Source organism: Rhineura floridana, chromosome 5 (assembly GCF_030035675.1).
Source record: "Rhineura floridana isolate rRhiFlo1 chromosome 5, rRhiFlo1.hap2, whole genome shotgun sequence".
NCBI classification, from domain to species: Eukaryota; Metazoa; Chordata; class Lepidosauria; order Squamata; family Rhineuridae; genus Rhineura; species Rhineura floridana.
The window spans coordinates 119,632,266-119,652,148 of NC_084484.1; positions in this window are offsets into that span (position 1 = coordinate 119,632,266).

Consider the following 19,883-nt stretch of genomic DNA (forward strand, 5'->3'; position numbering starts at 1 on the left):
AATCCCGCTTTCCATATGATATGTTCTGCATATAGATTAAACAGAGTGATAAAATACACCCCTGTCTCACAGCTTTTCAATCGGTTTCTCCATATTCTGTCCTTGCAGTAGCCTCTTGTCCAGAGTATAGGTTGCGCATCAGGACAATCAGATGCTGTGGCACCCCCATTTCTTTTAAAGCATTCCATAGTTTTTCATGATCTATGCAGTCAAAGGCTTTGCTGTAATCTATAAAGCGCAGGGTGATTTTCTTCTGAAATTCCTTGCTCCGTTCCATTATCTAATGTATGTTTGCAATATGATCTAAGGTACCTCTTCCCTTTCTAAATCCAGCTTGGATATCTGTACAAATTTGTAGGGCAGTACAATGACTCAGAGAGGAGGTCAGGTCTCCTGATTCCCTGGTGCATTCACTATAGCTGCACAATTTCCCTGCTTTTTATAGTTTGATAGAAATATCTGTTGGCTATAGGTACTTTCTTAAACCGCAAGGGTTTTTTGGGGGGGGAGGGGCTATTAGTGAATTTCTCTGCTTTTTAATCCAGGAGGTAAGAAATGGGATCCTGTGCAAGTTTGCTGAGAATGGACTGATCATTTGCATGCTTATTGACTTCAGTGGGATTAATTACTCTAACTAACTTAGAAACTGACCACAGGGGTTGGGGAGGGGAGGGGGAGGAAGGGCCGAGCAGAAGAGGGGGATGGAAGAAGGCAGGAGGGTGAGGTCAGGTTTGGTCATGTGCATGTTTATTTAGTACAGTGGGTTTTAATCCCATGCAATCATGCTTAGGATAGGTAAAACTGATCATTCGGGGGGTGGAGAAGAAGAGGAAGGGAGGGACGGAGGGCTGGCTAGAGTGGGTGGAGTGGGGGAAGAGAGGAGGGTAGGAAGAAGGGAGGAGGAAGGGAAAGGAGAGGGAAAGGAGGGGAAAGGCAGGCCTGATCATTTGCATGCTTATTGATTTCAATGGGATTGAGTGCCGTGCAACCATGGTTAGAATAGGTAAGCTTGACCATGGGGAAGGAGGCAGGGATGTAGAGAGGAAAGGAGGAGAGAGGGGAGGGAAAGTAGGGGGAGCTGGTAGGAGGGGATTGGAAGAGGAGGGGCAAAATGATGGGAGGGAGGAGGACAGGAGGGCACATCTGATCATTATTGAGTTCAATGAGGTTTACTCCTATGCAATCATTCTTAAAATAGGTAAAAATTACCATGGAGGAGGGGTGGGGGAGGGGAAAGAGGAGGAGGAGAAGGAGGGAGGAGGAAGGAGGGGATTGGAAGTAGATGGCAGAGGTGATGGAAGTGAAAAGGAAGGATGAGGGAGGGAACAACAGGGAGGGGACAAGAGGGAGGAGTGGGGAGGGCAGGTTTGATCTTTTGCATGATTTTGAGTTCAGTGGGATTTACTCCTGTGCAATCATGCTTAGGATAGGTGAAACTGACCCGGGGGAAGGGCAGGAAGGGGAGGAAGAGGGCAGGAAGGGGAGGGGGAGGGCAGGAGATTGGGTGGGTGGGCACTGGGGAGAGGGAAAACCTCTTTCCTTTCCAAAAGGAAAACATTGTGAACAGTATCATTCTTTTTCAGCGTTTCCCCCACCTTTTTATTCTACAGCAGGCACATGCAGTCTCCCATCCAAATTTAAACCAAAGGTGTCACTGGCCACATCCACACCAGGCCTTTATTTCACTTTAGACAGTCATGGTTTCTCCCAAAGAATTCTGGGAAGTGTAGTTAGTGAAGAGTGCTAAGCGATGCCCTGTTTAACAGTCAGTGATTGTTAAACCACTCTGGCCACTGGAGCTCTGATAGGGAAATAGGACTCTTCTCTCAGCACCCTTCACAAACTACAGAAAGCTCACAGTAATAGCATGAAATAGCCTTGTACCACGTTCCATACTTTTTGAAAACACAAAAACTTTTAAGTTAGTTAGAGTAATATTTTACTAAGGTTGAAAGAGGAAATATAAGCCAAGGGGATATTTTGAAACTAGTATAAACATTTAGCCAAGCTATGGTCATCCATCATTACCCAAACCTTCAAAAACTACCAGCACCATTCTATGCATGTCTACTCAGAAGTAAGTCCCATTACATTCCCATTTTGGGAAGTTCCCAGGAGCCTGATGCCAGTGGTAGGCAGGGCCAGAGACAAAAGTGGGTGGACAATGTAACTCTTTTGTTCAGTAGGTTGCATCCATCTACCCAAAAGCCAGAGATTCCCATCCCCATAGAGAAAAGCCTATAGGTGTACAAGTGCACTCCTTCAGACTATGAGATGTCATAAACCTAATTCAGAGCTAAGGACATGTTTTGTGCCCTCATGCTGAATGGGATATCACCACAGTGCTAGGAAGGCAACCAGAACTGTTTGCATCATGTTATTAGGAAGCTAATGAAGAGTGAATGCAGGAAGCATTGCTTTCACTCTGAAATTTGGAGTCTAAATGGACAGTTTTGCTCTTGTTTGCAATTTAACTGAACAATTGAACAAGTGTATCCTCATGCAGAAAATAAGGATGCCACAGCTTCACGTAAGTCACTAAACTAATGCAAGTACTGTGTTAGGGAAAGGATTAGTTAGAAAATCAGTTCATTTTCATTTTAAGCCGTTTCTGATGTCTATTGTGATTAGGGATGGGCAAGAAATTTGATTCAGTTCGCATTGAAGTCAGTTTTACCAATTTTACACTTTCTGAAACAATATGAGAACTGAAACACAGCTATCCTTCAAAATTCACACATATTTGAATTTTGCAGTGCAGTACGCCTACCAAATAATGTTTATGAAAATGCATACGTTAGGGGAAAGTGTGCATACAAATGAAAATATGAGTGAAAATAACATACAAATATGCATTATATAAGAAACTGCTTGAAAAATGTGAACGTTAGTCAAAACTGCCTACATAATAATGTGTGTATTAGAAGAAATTCACACTAAAATGCTGGATATCTATCATGGTATCGCTTTGTGGATACCATGGACTGCAAAAAAGACAAATAATTGGGTGTTAGAAGAAATAAAACCAGAACTATCATTAGAATCTAAAATGATGAAACTTTGGACACATAATGAGAAGACATGATTCACTAGAAAAGACAATAATGCTGGGAAAAACAGAGGGGAGGAAGGCCAAACAAGAGATGGATTGATTCCATAAAGGAAGCCACAGACCTGAACTTACAAGAACTGAACAGGGTGGTTTATGACAGATGCTGTTGGAGGTCGCTGATTCATAGGGTTGCCACAAGTCGTAGTCGACTTGAAGGCACATAACAACAACTATCATGAAGTGTTTTTTTTAATGCAAATTGCTGCAGAATTATGGAGAACTGAATTTAAGATGAGAGGACCAAAATGTACAGATCTTTCCATCCCTAATCTTGATTATTTAAATAAAATACTTTGAAATTAGAAATCTGGAGCTGATTAAAGAAACTTATTTGGTCATGGTCTCACCCATGTCTGACTGCTCTATCTAATATGTACGAGTAGAGCGGCTACTACCACGTGGGACAATCTGGACTTGTGGTATCTTAAACGGAAAGAGACCACAGCTCCAGTCTTACAAGTACAGATGCAAGGGCAAGAGATCCCACACAAGTAATCAAAAGAGGGAGAATCCAGGCTTTGTACTATGAATTACAGACATGTCTCCTCACCACTACAGCAAACAAAAAACCTGGTGCAACTGTGTTCTCGCTAAACAATCTTCTCCTCTCAATGGCTGGTAATAGTGTCTTCCATATTGTGGACAGAGGAAAGTGTGCAATGTACAAAGAGTGTCCTGTTTAGGGGGGAGGAATACTATTTATTCAGTAACAAATTACATGCTTTGTATGCAGAAAGTCCCATCCATGGCATCTCTAGGTACAGCTGGGAAAGACTCCTGTCTGAAATCCTTGAAAGCCACTGCCAATCATTGTAGTTCAAACAATACAGAGCCAGATGGACCAATGGTCTGGCTTGATATCAGGCAGCATCATATGTTCCATATACAACCATCACCCCAGAATGCAGGTAATCTCCCTCCTTTGCACTGGTGAAACTATGGGCAGCACATTGACAATCATGGGTGAAGGGATACCAAGTACACCATGTCCTCCTTTCATCTGAAGCCATGATTGTGGATCACAGAATCATAGAACAGTAGAGTTGGAAGGGGCCTAAAAGGCCATCAAATCAAATCCCCTGCTCAGTGCAGGAATCCAACAGCCACTGGGCAAAACAGGATCCTGGAGTAGATAAGCTATTGATTTGATCCAGCAGGGCTGTTCTAGTGTTGTTCTTATTGTTGTTGTTATATCCCACCTTTCTTTCAAGCAGATCAAGGCAACAAACCTGATGTTCCTCCTCACCACTTTATCTCCACAACAACCCTGTGAGGTAGGTTAGGCTGAGAGGCAGTGACTGGCCCAAGATCACCCAGTGAGGCTCATAGCTAGGTGGAGATTTGAACCCTGGTCTCCCAAGTTTTAGAATGACACTCTAACCACTATATTATTGTATTTCCATCATGGTTGTGGACATGGATTATAGGATTCTGTGGAGTAGTGTGACAATGATTTTGGGCTGTCCCTTAAATTCTATGGGAGTATTTTAATTTATACTACCTCTTCTGCCAGGATAATATTACAACCTTACCAGGATGGTGGCACTTCCATGATGCTATATTGGCATACACCTTCAACATTCCTTATCTTTAGGTTCCACTAGTACAAGGGTTATTCTTGACTAGCCAACATAAATCAAGAACAAGATTTCAGTTAGATTTAAAAAAATAGGTTGAATGGATTTCATACCAGCACAATAAAAGGCCACAGCCAATGAACAGTTAGCACTGTGTTGAATCATACGAGCAGCCATTTCTAAAATGTCCATTATTAAAAATTCAGATAGTCTTATTTGCAAAACTTCTCTTGCAAAAAGCTCAGAGGTGCTCTAAAATGAGTTAAATAGTTACTGATAAGATTCACATCGTGTCTTTCCATTAATCGTAATTAAATTTACACCGCATTCATAGTCCATTATGCTCAGAGAGCTGAAGGAACCATCTCAACTTGTGTCCTAGCATTTTTTTCTCATCTATTTTTCAGGACCATGATAATTCTTCATCTTTGAAATGGGGCATCATATAGTGAAAAGAATACTACTATTGGTCACAGATTTTATGGCGGGGTAGGGAACCTCAGGCCCAGGGGCTAGATGTGACCCCTTAAGTCTCTCTTTCTGGTCCACAGGACTCTCCCCAGCCAAACCTTCACTCCCCAGGCCACACCTCTCCTTGAGTGTTTTTGCCTGGCTGGAATGTGTTCTTGAATTCTGACATTGCCTCTTGCTTCCCTGGATGGAGGATAGAGCAGGGTGTCTGAGAGTGTATGATGAACTTATGCTAAACAAAGGAAGTGTATCCCAACACAATGATAACAAAGAAACTGGAATAAGAAAAGATCAAATGAATTGCTGTAATGTGAATACGATGAAGGAGATTTACTGTTTAATACAAATATAACTTTAGAAAAACCAAACACAAATATAAATATAAAAGACCTAACCCATTTCAACCTAAAGGTCTTCTTCAGTGGCCCCTAAGGTATGAATGTATCAGAGCTTGGAAGTAACTAGTTACAAGTAACGAATTACTTGTAATTCATAACTTTTTTGAGTAATGAGTGGGTAATTCCTTTACATTTCGATTGTAATAGAACTAGGAGTAATTTTACTACTTTTGTGGAGTAATTGTAACGGTTCCAGAATTACTTTTGGGCATTACTTGAGGGGAGAACAGGGGAAGTCTTCTGCTCCTCTGATTTGTGGATGAAAATAATGTGCGTCAAACTGGCCTTCTGTGCAGTGTCGCTCTTTCCTCATGCTCTGTGGATGGGGAGGAGGAGGAGAGTGAGACAGGGTGGAGTGGAGAAAACAATCATTTTAAAAAATGGATAGTGGTGGTGAAGAATGGAGTGGAGGGAAAAAGGAGCCGGAGGTCAAGAACATGGATAAAGGAGGAGAAGGAGGCAGCAGCAGAATGGAGATAAAGAACTGTGGAGGTGAAAGATGACAATGTGTGTGTGAATATTGTGTTTGCACTTGGCACACAAAGTGGCCTCCACCACCCTGTCTGGCTACTGTGCTGCATTTGCAGTATTTTAACTTTTTTGCATCTCAGGGGAAAATGTTTGCTTGAGTGAGTGTCCTTAAGTTGGTGGCAGAGCAGAGTCTGGGAGATGGTTAAGTGAGAGAGATTATGCTGGCTGGCTGAGTGGGGGGGTTGCACTTGGTTTGACGTGCAAACATCTGACTAGTGGCCTCAGCCTCCCTCCCCACCACCCTTACCAGCGGAGAGACCACCATTGCTATCTTATGAATAAAAATAATTATTCTACTACTTCTGTATGTGCATGTTTATTTTTAATGTTGTTTTAGGCTACTTAGATGTGCAGCAGCCAAGGCCAGCACCTTGTAGGCATTTTTTTAAAGTAACTGAAATGTAATTGTAGTGATTACTTTGGAGGAAAAGTAAAGTAATCAGTTACTTTCAGAGCAATTGTAATTGTACGAGGAAAGGTTGCAGCATTTGGGGCTTTTTAATTTGGAGAAAAGGCGGGTCAGAGGAGACATGATAGAAGTGTATAAAATTATGCATGGCATTGAGAAAGTGGATAGAGAAAAGTTCTTCTCCCTCTCTCATAATACTAGAACTCGTGGACATTCAAAGAAGCTTAATGTTGGAAGATTCAGGACAGACAAAAGGAAGTACTTCTTTACTCAGCGCATAGTCAAACTATGGAATTTGCTCCCACAAGATGCAGTAATGGCCACCAGCTTGGATGGCTTTAAAAGAAGATTAGACAAATTCATGGAGGACAGGGCTATCAATGGCTACTAGCCGTGATGGCTGTGCTCTGCCACCCTAGTCAGAGGCAGCATGCTTCTGAAAACCAGTTGCTGGAAGCCTCAGGAGGGGAGAGTGTTCTTGCACTCGGGTCCTGCTTGCGGGCTTCCCCCAGGCACCTGGTTGGCCACTGTGAGAACAGGATGCTGGACTAGATGGGCCACTGGCCTGATCCAGCAGGCTCTTCTTATGTTCTTAACAGTAATTACTACTTTTTTGGGCCATGTAACTGTAACTGTAATTTATTACTTTTTAAAAGTAATCTTCCAAGCTCTGGAATGTATACATACGTGTGCTGTTTGGCAATACTGGATGCAAAAATATTTCCAACAAAGAAACTAAATTATTTAAAGTGACTGCATAAATCAGAAGTAACAACACTCAGTTTAGGCTAATTATGATACTTCTTATCAGGTACAGTGGTTGCCCTGTATATAAGATACTGGCTATGTATGCACCATACATTTAAAGCACATTTTCCACCCAGCTAAGAATCCTAGGAACTGTAGCTCGTAAAGCATACTGTAAATTGTAGCTCTGTGAGAGGTAGAGTTGCTAGGTCTCTGGTTTTCACCCAGAGACTCCAGATTTTGGGTGCCCTCTCTGGGTCTCCACATGAGTCACCTTAATCTCTGGACTTTCAGCTTTCTTTTTTTTAAAAAAATTATATTTCCAGCTGCTCTGGTTCACAAGATATACACCAAAACACCAGCCCCCCCCCACAACTTCTGTTAAATGAGATCGTAGCTGGCTGCTCTAACCCCACCCTTTCAGATTTGTAGCCAATAAGTCAGGGTGGTGATTGACAAGGGATTTGTTGGCCTCCAGGCAGTAGCTAGATCCCATTACAAGGCCAGAAAACTGTTGTTTTTTCCTGCTTATCTGAAAGTCTCATAAATTGAGTATGTATGTAGCTTTCAGCAGTACCAAAAGTCTTTTTCTCTCTTGTGTGCAGGAGTCAAACAAGTTTAAATTTTCCTGGGCTGTTGAAGAAGGCAATATTTGGAAAACCTTCCCAATATGAAGCTTTAATCCAACACTCGCTTTTCTGGGAGAAAAATTGCAATGATAATCTCACATATCCGAAGTAAACCACATTGAATTCAATAGGATTTACTTTTGAGTATACATGGTTAGGATTCCGCTGTAAATTAATGGGACATTTGAGTGAACATAGCAAAGAACTATATTTGTGGTAAATCATTTTTTGCCCTCCAATCCTATTTTTAAAGCAATTAGGCAGGGCTTACATAATTATCACTGCTTTTATTATTAGGAAACTAATACTGATTTTATATATTTTTAAAAAATGTTCTGCAATCATCAACTAGTTTTGACAATAGACTATTATATGGGATGTTGGTGTTTTTACACCTCCAGTGTGTGTGTGTGTGTGGAGTCTCCCCAACAGTGAAGTCAGGTTGGTGATTGGAAACCAAGGCAGTTCACAAGAAGAAACAAATCCCTTTAAAATTCAATAACCATAAAATCAAGTATAAACAGTTGCAAAACAGGTTAAAGTGGCATGATTCTGAATTTGGGGTTGGGTGAGTTCCTTATCACTTGAAGTTGCAGTTCTGTGCATGCATCCCTGTTTGAGTAAGCCCCATCTAATTTATTCAGTGGGCTTGTTTCTGAGTAAGCAAACAAAGGATTGCACTATAAATATCTTTACAGGTTGTGTAAATAAACATATTTGACAGTCATGCTTATTATACAGCCACGAGATTGGCTGTATACTATAGCCAGCATGGAGTTTTTGCATTCCACAATGTTAAATTGAACATACTCCCACATGCCATACTGGTGCTTCATATAAGCACATTTCAAAACAAAATCTTACAAAACTTATAGTCCTGAACTCAGAAATGCTTGCTTAACAACCCTCTAAATTTTCATGGTGATACACAAAACAGTCACGGTGAATCGAGAGTTCAAAGTGTAAAAAAAGAGAGAGAGAAACCAGACCTTGATTGGACTTTTTTATGTCAGAGTTCTCATAATTTGTTGAAATTAATTAAAAATCAGCCATGTTCACAGAGTACCTGTAATTCTATTAGTGACCTTGCCCCATACTCTGACCTTCATCTTCTGCAGTTTAAAAGTTTAAAAAATGTGTGGCTGATTTTTAATTAATTTAAGAAATTTAGCATTGCAGTCAATGATAAGCCCAGACACGCTCAGTAAGAACCAACTGTCAGTTCTAAACTCCAGACTCACAGCTGCTTGGCTTGGCTAATCAGGGTGCCACACCCATACCTGACATTGATTCCACTTTAGACAGTCATGGCTTTCCTGAAAGAATCCTGGGAAGTGTAGTTTGTGAAGGGTGCTGAGAGGAAACTCCCATTACCCTAGCAGAGCTCCAGTGGTCAGAGTGGTTGAACAGACAATTGCTCTGATTGAAGCTCTGTGAGGGGAACAGGGGCTCTCCTAGCAACTCTCAACACCAAACACAAACTACACTTCCCAGGATTCTTTCAGGGAAACCATGACTGTCTAAAGTGAAATAATGGTCTGGTGTGGATGTGGCCAGTGACAGCTTTGGTTTAAATTTGGGTGGGAGATTACATGTGCCTGCTGTAGAATAAAAAAAAAACGCTGAAAAGCAATGAATGATACTGTTCAAAATGTTTTCCTTTTTGAAAGAAAAGGGATTTCTCCCCTCCCCTCCCCTCCCCCTTCCTCCCCCCTCCCCTCCCCTCCCCCTTCCTCCCCCCTCCCCTCCCCTCCCACTTCCTCCCCCCTTCTTTCCCTCCCTGCCCCTCCTCCAGGTCAGTTTCACCTATTGTAAGCATGATTGCACAAGTAAATCCCACTGAACTCAAAAAGCATGCAAACAATCAAACCTGCCCTCCCCTCCTCCTCTGTCCTATCCCCTTCCTCTGGTCCTTCCCTCCCACTTCCTTTGCCCCTCCTTCCCCCTCCTCCATCCCGTTCCAATCTCCTCCTTCCCCTTCCTCCTTCTCTCGGAGCGTGAAAGAGCCCTGCAGCCAGATCAGGCCAGTGGCACCACCTAGCCTGCTCTGCTATTGTCTCATGGCCAACCAAACACCTGCAGGGACGCTCGCAAGCAGGTGTGTAGCCCATGGTCACCCAGTAAACATTATAGCTCATTTCTATTTTGAAAAATTAATTAAAACAATTTACATGCAGGCAAAGTTTATTAAGTTTATTAAGTAGATCCACACAATATATTTAAAGCACACCCAACTCACATTTAAAGTGCATGACTTCCCCCAAAGACTCCTAGGAAGTGTAGTTTTCCCCTCACAGTTATAGTTCTCACCAGCTTTAACAAACTACACTTCCCATGACTCTGTGGTGGGATTCATGTACTTCAAATGTGTGTTGAATTTGCTTTAAATGAATGGTGTGGATCTGCCCTAGGTATGATGTGCATTCATTAGTGAATTGAAAAGGTTTTAAAAGATACTTTTTTACACAGGCGAAGAAGGGTTGTAGCTCAGTGGTAGGGCATATGTTTTGAATGCAAAGGTCCAAAATTCAATTTCTGGAAAAGACTAATGCCTGGAATCCTGGAGAGCCAATGCTAGTCCATATAATCAGTACTGAGCTAGATGGTACCAAATGGCCTGAGTTGGTAGAAGGCAGATTCCTTTGTTCCAAAAAGTGGAGAGACCTAATTTATTTATATATTTATATATTTTATTTACAACATTTATATACTGCTTTATTGTAAAAAATCTCAAAGTGGTTTACAGAAGGAATTAAAACAATAAAACTATCGGCAAAGATAGTTAAAGATAGGTATTTAAAAAACATTAAAAAAACAAACCACCAACGAGTTATAAAAATATAACAAACACAATAGCTTCTACATGCCTGGGTAGGCTAAACAATATTTTTAGGAGATGCTGAAAAGACTACAATGAAGGCATCTTCCTAATGTCAGTAGGCAGGGAGTTCCAAAGTGTAGGTGGTGGCACACTGAAGGATTGATTTCTTACAAGAGCAGAACAAGTACTATGTGGCACCTCTAACATAGAAAGCACACCTTGAACTTGGCCTGGTAGGAAATCAGCAACCAGTGCAGATTTTGGAGCAGAGGTATTATGTGCTGATAGGGGCTCACTCATGTCAGCAAACCTGCCACGGCATTCTGTACTAATTGCAGCCCCTGGATCAGGTTGTGCTGTATGGGGATTTCTGTGAGCTTGGCTGACTAGCTGCCAGGATTTTTTTAGTTTTGGTTTTTGGTGAGTAATCCTGACTGTTGTAGGATGCTGAGTTTTCTGCCTTACTCATAGGAATCTTGTTGTGGTTGGTATGATATTGCATTTAGGAAATCATCTCTGTGTTTTCTTTTGCTTTTTCTATTTGCGTTTCATTTACCTTTAACCTCACTCCCTTACATCCATAGAATCAACAATAGTGATTTCATGTGGTCAGCTCAATCTCCTCAAACCCACTGATGATTTATTTATTTATTTATTTTATTTAATTTATATACCGCCCTAAGCCCGAAGGCTCTCTGGGCGGTGTACATAAAAGGTAAAAGCAAGCACAATATATAAATACAATAACTCAAGAAACAAAAACACACAAACAATACGAAAACCAAACAACATCCAGAATACAACATAGTAATAAAATACTGTAAAAATACACTTTAAAATGCCTGGGGGTATAAAAAGGTTTTCACCTGGCGCCGAAAAGATAGCAGCGTCGGCGCCAGGCGCACCTCATTGGGAAGACCATTCCACAGTTCGGGAGCCACAACCGAAAAGGCCCTATTTCTAGTCACCATCCTCCGAGCTTCTTGATGGGATGGTACTCAGAGGAGGGCCTTAGATGTTGAGCGCAGTGTACAGGTAGTTTCATATTGGGAGAGGCGCTCCACCAGGTATTGCGGTCCCATGCCGTGTAAGGCTTTATAGGTCAAAACCAGCACTTTGAATTTAGCCCGGAAACAAATAGGAAGCCAGTGCAGACGGGCCAAAACAGGTGTTATATGAGCGGACCTTCTGGTCTGCGTCAACAATCTGGCCGCTGCATTCTGGACTAACTGTAGTTTCCGAACTATCTTCAAGGGCAGCCCAACGTAGAGCGCATTGCAGTAGTCCAATCTAGAAGTTACCAGAGCATGAACGACTGAGGCGAGGTCATCACTGTCCAGATAGGGACGTAGCTGGGCTACCAATCGGAGATGGTAGAAAGCATTCCGTGCCACTGAGGCTACCTGAGCCTCAAGAGACAGGGAAGGGTTGAAAAGAACTCCCAAGCTACGAACCTGTTCTTTCAAGGGGAGTGTAACCCCATCCAGAACAGGGTGAACATCCACCATCTGGGCAGAGAAGGCACTCACTAACAGCGTCTCGGTCTTGTCTGGATTAAGCTTCAGTCTGTTAGCTCCCATCCAATCCATTATCACGGCCAGGCAACGGTTTAGTACATTAACAGCCTCACCTGAGGAAGATGCAAAGGAGAAATAGAGTTGCGTGTCATCAGCGTACTGGTGACAACGCACTCCAAAACTCCTGATGACCGCACCCAGCGGCTTCATATAGATGTTGAAAAGCATGGAGGACAGTACCGATCCCTGTGGGACTCCACAATGGAGAGTCCAGGGTGTCGAGCAGTGTTCCCCAAGCACTACCTTCTGTTGACGACCCACCAAGTAGGAGCGGAGCCACTGCCAAGCAGTACCCCCAACTCCCAACTCCGTGAGCCTTCCCAGAAGGATACCATGGTCAATGGTATCAAAAGCAGCTGAGAGATCAAGGAGAATCAACAGGGTCACACTCCCCCTGTCCCTCTCCCGACAAAGGTCATCTTACAGGGCGACCAAGGCTGTTTCGGTACCAAACCCAGGCCTAAAACCGGATTGAAACGGATCAAGATAATCAGTGTCATCCAAGAGTCCCTGGAGCTGGCCGGCCACCACCCATTCCAGAACCTTGCCCAGGAATGGAACATTCGCCACAGGTCTATAGTTGTTCAAGTTATCTGGGTCCAAGGAGGGTTTCTTCAGGAGCGGTCTCACTACCGCCGCTTTTAGGCAGTCAGGGACCACACCCTCTCGCAAAGAGGCATTGATTACCTCCTTGGCCCAGCCGGCGGTTCCAGTCCTGCCAGCTTTCACCAGCCAAGAGGGGCAAGGATCCAGCACAGACGTGGTCGCCCGCACCAGTCCAAGGATCTTGTCAACATCCTCAAGCTGCACCAACTGAAACTCATCCAATAAATGAGGACAAGACCGTGGTCTGGATGCTTCATTGAATCCAACTGCTATAATATTGGAGTCTAAGTCCCGACGAATGCAAGCGATCTTAGTTTGGAAGTGTCCAGCGAACTCATCACAACGGGCTACAGATGAATCTATAGTATCCCGAGGGCCAAGATGTAAAAGCCCTCGTACAGTTTTAAAAAGCTCCGCTGGGCGGGAGAGTGATGCCTTAATACTGACAGCAAAATAACTCTGATGCACCTTGTTGGTTGCATGACAGTTTGTTTCTTGCCCAATGCCCAATGCCCGATAGTAGTAAAAGAGAATTCACATACTGGGAAGTGTGGCTGCAGTTGTTGTTGTTCCCAAGCTGCTGCCTGTGAAGGTAGACCAAATAATATGTGTTTTCTCTCTGTCAATTATTACTTACTGGAATTGGGTTGGCTGTCAAAGTGAGTTTATAGCAGCCCACAGGGTAGACAGAAAACAGTAGAGAATCTTCTTACTCTTACTCATTTCTCAGACCTCTTTCTGAAGTGAAGGGTCAAGTCTGTAAAGATGTTTGGAGCAGCCATGTTAAAAGGTAGAGGCAGGGCACTGCAGGCAGGGGGTTGCCAACCCAGCTTGGATATGTACATCTTTGCAGAGGATCCCTAGTCAAGCTTTCCCAACAGGAAAATCCAAACTATATCTACTCAGAAGTAAGTCCTATTGAGTTCTATGGGGCTTAGTCCCTCAGTAAGTATGTTTAGAATTGCAGCCTTCAGTGCTTCCATCCTTATTCCTGAGTGCTCCCATTTAATATTTCTGCAATAGTAGGCTGCTTTCTTCCTACAGTGGCCTTCTAGTGACTGTCCTGGCCTGAGGGCACTTAAACCCTTCTTGCTAGAAGCAAGTAGGCTGGATTAAATGTTCCGTACCCAGGCTCCATCTTTTAGCTAAGATGTCTATCTTAATTTCCAATCAGATAAATGTTTTTGCTTGAATTGTATGCTCAACTGTGATTGATGCTTAATGTATCATGCTTAATGACATCACTTGGGCCTGCCCCTGTAACATCACTAGGACCTGCGCACATGAAATCACTAGGGCCTGCCCACTTGACATCACTAGAGCCCACCCCTGAAATCTCAGGGTTTGGGATGCTTCTGACCTGGCAACCCTAGCTGAAAGATAATCTACAGTTCCCAGGATACTGTGTGTGTGTGTGTGTGTGTGCACGCGTGCGTGCGTGCGCGTGCGCATGCATGGGAGGGGTTAAATGTACTGCCTTCAAGTCAATTCCGACTTATGATGACCCGATGAAAAGGGTTTTCATGGTAAGTGATATTCAGAGGAGGTTTACCATTGCCTTCCTCTGAGACTGAGAGGCAGTGACTGGCCCAAGGTCACCCAGTGAGCTTCACGGCTGTGTGGGGATTTGAACCCTGGTCTCCCAGGTCATAGTCCAACACCTTAACCACTACACCACACTGGCTCTCTAAATGTATAGTATGTATATCAAGAATCCATCTAAAGTGAAGCTTTGAGCTATCCTTCAGATTGGAATATATATGTCAATTCATTTGTTTGTTAATTAATGTTATATTTTCCCATCCCTATTTGTTATCATTGTGCATGTAGAAACTAGCCTACTGCACCAAGGTAAAACTTTCATTCTTTGCACTACCTATTTTTGCCACTGGCACTACCCAGCACTGGCATGTGGTTCCCAGAAGGTTGCTCAGAAGTGAATGTGGTCCTCAGGCTGAAAAAGGTACCTTACCCGTTTTATGGCAATAAATTGCTTTTTTATGCACAGGTCTAAATGAGGTTAAGATTTTAGGCATGGGGTCACCTACAGGACATAAATAAGCACGTTGTTGAACAAAGACATAATTAGAAGAGTATTAATGATCATGGTTTTTCTCAGTGCTGCATAGTTAACTACTACTAAATACTAATGATTACTACAAAGGAGTAAATAATTAAATCCTAATTATCACACACTATTTCTTTAATAGTTTTATAATAGCAGTAAACTAAACATGATGAAGAGTTACCACAGAATAGCTGAACACTTTTCAGCCGGTTGCTAAAGTTGAGGCTATCAACAGAAGTCCACATTAGCTGGTTCAGACAGCAGGCGAAACAGTGTGAACCCCCCTTTGGGTCACTTAAAACAAGCATTGCACAGCAAAGGAAAAAAGCAGTGCTATTAAATAGAGACTTTGCCTTCTTTTTTCATGGAAAGAAAAGTGATATTGGCTGAGTATGCAGGATCAATTTGTTTATGGATGAGATAAAGGGAAGCTATGTAGCATGTAGGTCAGCCTTTCCCAACCGTTGGGTCCCCAGATGTTCCTGGACTACAGTTCCCATAATTCCTGACCATTGGCCATGCTGGCTGGGGGTGATGGGAGTCCAGCAACATCTGGGGACCCAAAGGTTGGGAAAGGCTGGTGTAGGTAATTGGCTATGCATGTGAGAAGGACAAGTGCGTGTGAGGAGAATCAAGCTCAGAGATATCTGGAACTAACATTCTGTGAAATGTGTAAATGTTTATTTGATTGAAATATGTGAGTGAGCTGAAGTGACCACGCAAGTGGGTACTTCACTATGTCTTTTCAGAGCTAGAAGCAAATCAGGCCACTTCACATTGTAGAACCTGTTCTTCACATTGTATTGTCAAGATTCTCTTACACTCGTTAATCCTATGCATGTTTGTTGGATGTAAATATTACTGTGTTCATATTCCCAGGTAGCCTAAATGTGACTTTTTCCAGCTGTGATCTACAACTACATTGTAATTCCATGACATCACACATTTAGCTCAGCTTGATATATGGATTGTTCACACTGTGTGGAGAATTTTTGCAGGAATGCCTCTGGGAACATCCAATACTGTTCAGCAGGTATGGCTGACAGGGAGGGGTTCTGCTGCTTACCTGGACTTCCAACATTGGTGTTGCTGCAGCTTAATGGGAGGGAAGGGTGTAAGGGGCAAAGTGCTAGTGAGGTCAACACAGTGAAAATGCACTGGCAGGAGCACCAGATTGGCTTCATCAGGCTGCCCACACCATGACAACGTCCCCACCACCTCACCCCTCACCCTCTCACCAAGCTGCAACAATGACTGTGCCAGGAGGCCAAGTAAATGCTGCCAACCCTCCCCACTGGCTGTTGGTGAGAAGCTATCCTTATGATGGAGAAGATCTATGTGCCAAGTTTTGCTAGGCATTTGTTGTCGTCGTTGTTTTGTTGTTGTTGAGGACTGGAAAAATCTATGTGCCATGTTTTGCTAGGTTGTAGTTGTTAAAATTGTATACCATTCAATTGCCAAAGTGGCTTCGAAGCAGCAATAACAGAAGAAAGTAATCATGGAAGAAACTAAGCTAATGAGTAGACTGGATCCTGGTGACTTGAAATGGAACAGCTGCTAAAGACATGCTAACATAGCAACAATAGTATACTCTGCTTGGGAAGTAAGGGAAATAATACCTATGCTATGACAATTGTAATTTCTTTTACAATCTTAGTATGAAAGCAAATGTTAGGATATAGAATTGAGCTAACAGAGATGCTTTCTTGGTGACTGAAATGACTTTTGAATGTGTGGCTGCAAACCATTCCCTTGTCCTCTTCTCTGGCATCAATAGGGATTTCCCTCCCAAACAGCAGCTGGGGAAGGACATATTTCATCAGGATCATGACAGGGGATAAAAGTTTAAGCCAGGTGGTGTGTTGGATTCAGCCAGTGGGCCAGATTGTTATCTCTCCCACCACCTGTTGGTCAAGGCTGAGAAGAGGGCAGGGCACCCACAATAATGGCAGACAACCTGTTTCTGCATACCACTATGCACAGAAACCGCAACAATCAGCATGAGTTCTTGCAAGTAATGTGAATCAGGTGATCAGTGTTGCTTGTAAATCCCCTTTCAGCCCAGCTGAGTCTTTACCTGCAGCCCTACGCTTGACATCATATATGTAGAGTGGCTTGGTGAAAATGACCTCACAGGTCAAATGGGAAGGCCTGGTGGGTCTAATAAGGCCCATGGGTTGGAGGTTCCTGACCATGGGGTTAAACTCTCTCTTTATCAGGCTTCTCTGTAGCTGCTATTTACGGTACATATACTTTTAGAAGAGTTCATAGGAACATTCCACTTTCCCTCTCCCTCAGTTCAGTTGTAGGGTTTTTTGGGTGTTTTACTTCTTCCTTTTTATTCCCAACAAACAATAGCTACTTTAATTATAGGTTTGTACACACTTCTCCTAGAGGTCTCAGTTTCCTACTGTTCCTCTCTTTCTCTGTCCGTGTGTTTTATTTATTTCTAGATTTTTTTTCATCTCCTTGAATTAGTTTACACATTAAAAGTTTCATCCTTCTCTCTTCAGTTTTAGGGTACCTGTGATTTCATTACATTGAATTCTTACTGTCCAGTATTATCTCTCCCCTCCCCACTCTAGATCTGATACCCACACACACACATAACCCCCCCACACACACTGATACCCCCCACACAGCTAAGCCTACTTATCCTTTAAGTCAGGGGTGGGGAACATTTTTGACCCAGTGGGCCAGATGTTTATCACTCCCCTCTTGTGGACCAACTTTGACAGGTGAATGTGACCGGCTGTCAATCATATGGTGTCATAATGATGCCATGTGATTGATAGGTGATCCCACCCACCTGTCAAAGTTGGTCTGTGGAAATTCAATCCTGCTTTGTGCAGGCATTGGCTGCTCCAGCTACTTCTCCACATCATAGTGATGTAAGGTGATTCATAGGTGGGTCCTCCCACCCACCTGTCAACGTTAGCCCATGGGGATAGGGAGAGATGGCGACCAAGCAGGATCGAACTCCCTGCCCATCAGCTGATGAGTGGGGAGTTCAATCCTGCTTTCTGCTTAGTGCAGGTGTACAAGTGAGTTCCCATGGGATTGCAGCCTAGCTAAAATTCTTATCAGGCAGCTTAGGTGAAGGGTCATACCAAAACCCAAGAGAAAATCTTAACCATTTTCTCCACTCGTCATTTTTCCTTCACTAAAAATGCCTGTATCAAAACTGCTTAGAAGAAAAGATGCTGATACCTACAACTTTTTTGCTTTGGTGGTAAAAATAGTGAGTGGGGAAACAGAAGTACTTTTAGAAGAGAAGCTGCTTGCAGGGTAAGGGTTAAGAAATCCTTTACCACATCTTTTTACTTTAGCTTCATCTTGTAAAATTGACTCAGCATCACATGTGGTTTGGCCCTTAGTCTCTTTGCGTCACTGGCTGTAATGAATTAGCTTAGCAAAAATAGATGATGATGATGATGAAAATTTATATCCCACCCTTCCTTCCAGTAGGAGCCCAAGACAGCAAAGAACAACCCTAAGAACACTCTAAAACATCTTAAAACACTCTAAAATAAATGTGTTTATGCCACTGAACATCAAAGGCAGTATCAATTTTGAAACAATGCAAAGATTGCCAACTTCACAGGTAGCCCAGCCTACAGCTAGGCCTAGAATTTGGATTTAATGGGATTCAAGCCCCATTGGCTTAAATACAAGTACTTCAGCTTTAACGGACTTTGTGGATCAGGTTGACAGCCATTTAACGTAGTTCAAAGGGCTCCATATTTAGGTTTCCTGCAGAGCACCAGTGCACCAAAGACTGACAGATGAATCTACTTTTCTCCCCTTTATTGTTTTATTACCTGCCACACTAGTCATTGCTAGCTGATTATAAAAAAATAAGTACACTGTGAGTTTTAGTAAAACTATAATTTAATGTCAAGATGTTAACCTTTTTCCTGTATTACTATTTTTTCCTTTTAGTTTTCAATGTGTAGAGTCCTTGCCATTCCAGCTAAAACCCTTATGTTTCGACTGCAGTTGCCCAGAATAAAATTGACATTTCCTCTAAAGATTACATTCATTTTACCTTTTCTGAAAAGCTTCTTGAACTTTAGAAATGCCCTCAGCTTTCTGCACAAGATGGTTGGTTTCGCTCTTTCTATAACTTTCATTTCTGCATTTCAAGGCTACAATTAAATTTTTTTGCCACTGAGGAACAAATGGGTAAGGGATATATGTGATGTGTGGCTTCTATGTTGTTATTTCTGATTGTGCAAAAATCTGAGTTATTTTCATTTAGTGTGTGAAATTGGGAAATGTGGTAGTGTTAACTTTATTGACAGAACAGAACCTTTGTTTCTTAACTCTTTCCAAGCCCTACCAAAGCATACTAGAACATTGCCACCTAAAGTAAGAAACTCAGATTTGAATTCTTTGTCTCTCTCTCCCTCCCCCCCGCCCCCACCTCTTAGTACAATCAAATTAACTCACTGTGGGCCAAACTGTATTCTCATTTACTTTAGTGGAAGCCCATGTAAAAGCAACTGAAATAATTCTCATAATTACGTTAAGGCTGTGATCTGAAACACTATTCTGTGGTGGCCCCTGAACTGTGGAACGATCTCCCAGAGGAGATACGCCTGGCGCCAACGTTACTATCTTTCCGGCGCCAGGTTAAAACTTTTCTCTTCACCCAGGCTTTTTAACATGTTTGTATGCGCTGATATTGTTTTAATTTTTAACTTTTTAAACTTTTAATGTGTTTATATTGTTACACGTTTATTGTATTTTTGATGTTTCTTGTCTTGTGAACCGCCCAGAGAGCTTCGGCTATGGGGCGGTCTATAAGTTTAATGAAATAAATAAATAAATAAATATGCAACATCTCTCCTGCACCCTTTCATTGCATCTGTCACTTGGCATTGGTCTTTTCAGAAACAAAGAAGAGTGAATGGGGTGATGTAATTCTCTGATCC